The sequence below is a fragment of the Propithecus coquereli genome, unplaced genomic scaffold (genome assembly GCF_000956105.1).
Source record: "Propithecus coquereli isolate 6110/MARCELLA unplaced genomic scaffold, Pcoq_1.0 Scaffold225, whole genome shotgun sequence".
Lineage (NCBI taxonomy): Eukaryota > Metazoa > Chordata > Mammalia > Primates > Indriidae > Propithecus > Propithecus coquereli.
This window is the reverse complement of record NW_012147745.1, coordinates 3085082-3087512: the sequence shown is the minus strand read 5'-3', so window position 1 is coordinate 3087512 and position 2431 is coordinate 3085082.

Below are 2431 nucleotides of genomic sequence, written 5' to 3'. Positions count from 1 at the left end.
TAAATTTTAATAAAAAATAAATATCACTAGGCTAGCTGTAAAGTCTCAGTGAGATGATGCAGTTTGTGACATTTTATAGTCTATAAAAAGTCATAAAACTATGAGAAATATAGTAATTGCTAATTTATATAAGGCTAATATTCTGATACCTCTAGAAAGTTATTTTTAAAAACAGGATGCACTGTAAGAATGTTGATATTGAAATCCAAATCCAGTTTCTAATAAAGATTAAATGAATGTGTTTTTATGTCAATTATGTCTGAGGAAGAAAGGGGCTTATAAAGTTTTAAGCTAGTGAGCTAACCAAATAAAGTTCATGTTTCTCATTCCAAAATATAAAATCATTATATAACTAGAATGCATTTTAATAGAGTCTATAAATGTGAATTTATGGATTTAATAAATTTGGAATAGATTCTAAACTCCTTTTAAGTAAAAAATATGTGCCATCTTGAATTTTAATTAATTCATTCACTTAAATTATCATCAAGAGTCTTGCTTCAGAAATAGACTTATATAAACACAAGCTTGAATAAAGAAGAATATAAATATGATTGGTAGAAACATTATATTTTGAAAAGATACTTTGACACATACCCCTGTGCCAAAGAGGGTTAAAGTAAAGTGATTTTGTGGTTCCCTATAGAGAGTGACACTTGTGACCATATAATAAAATGCTTCATGGCTGGGAGGTCAGCTCTATAATTTCATTTTTCTACAGAAGCACAGTGCCACAAGTCATTTTATCTCCTGCCATTACAGTTTATATTGTCTTTCTAGTCCACATACTAGAAATAAAACCAGACAACTCTGGTGCTCTAAGGGCAAGCACATCTTCACCCTATTTAGCCCAGGAAGTTGGCTTGAGTTTCATTCAGTTGTAAGTGAATATTAATGCCAAGAAAATGTAGGGCACTTACACCAGGGATCTGGAGTTAGGAGATAAAGATATAAGGTTTTGTACCATTGTTTATATTCTATTTGAAACTGGGAGAATCGATAAAATTCCCTAATCTTTTTTTTTACATCTGTTATATAGGGTTAATAATAACCTCCACTCAGTGTTATTATGACAATGGAATGATTGTAGACTGTAAAACATTAAAATGTAGGTAATTATTGTCTCTGGTTAAATTATGGATCCTAGGCAATGAAGCCAGATGGCCACGGCTGTCCCAGATGTGACATTAAGAAAAACCATAATTGGAAGAGAAGGAAATATTAATTCTTTTCATCACTTTCTGTACTATTTTTGGTACTGAATAAATAAAGATCTATTTTTAAGTCATATTCTTTTTAAGGTTTTGGGACAGTGAAAAAACTAGTTATTTTGTTCTTCAGGTAATTTGTATACTCCAGTATTTCTTTGCTTTTAAATTCTAGATTGAAAATAACAATCTAGACATTCCTCTGAGATATCTCTGTAAAAAGTTTAATAAGTCAAGGCAGCTTGCTTACTTTTATTTCCAATTATGGTTTAAAATATATGTTTACTCATGATTATGTTTGGTTATATTTTGTATAAAAACTGTATGCTTTCCTTTCTAGCACCAGTTTTCCTCTTACTGTACCAAGACATATGATGGATGCTAGTGACCTAAAATTCATTAATTTGCTTTCAAGTCCTATCCAATTTATATAATTGCAGAAGAGAAAACTTAGGAACTGAAATCAGAATTTCAGAGCAAGGGATCTTAGAGACTTTCTAATCCAATCTCTTCATTGTGGAGATGAGAAACCTATAGACCATCAATTTGAAGTAAAGTGTGTTAAGTCACATCTCTAGTGAGTAGGGGAGTCAGGCCTGGGTCAGTGCTATTCCCAAGGCCTGCATGTGTTTCCATCTGCGTTCTTTAATGCTCTTAGTTACTAATTTCTTCCATTCTGGAACAGTTATGTTTCTTAGCTATGACCCATAGCTTTCTGTAACACCTTCATAGCTATTTTTAAAAGTGCACCACAAATTTTTGTAATTTTGTAGTGTCTCATGACTTTTCTGGTTTGGGATGATTTATATTACAGTGTGTCCATTAAGAAATAGCCTCGAGTACTGGCTGTACCAGAAAAATGCATGAAAGAACCAAAAAAAAAAAAGACCTCAAAATAGTGATGCATCTGTATAGAGAAACAGACAGCCTGTATATAATATAGTATTGGAAAACAAAAGGTTTAAACAGAGAATGCTATAAACTAAATGTTCATGTCCCCCCAAAATTTGTATGTTCAAATCCTAACACCAATGTGCTGGTATTAGGAGGTGGGGCCTTTGCAAGGTCATGAAAGTAGAGCCCTCCTAATGGGATTAGTCCTCTTATTAAATGACACATGAGAGCTTTCTTTTTTTCACTCTGTTCTCTGCCATGTAAGGATACAGGGAGAAGATGGAGGAAGTGGGCCCTCACCAGACACTGGATCTGCCAGCACCTTGATC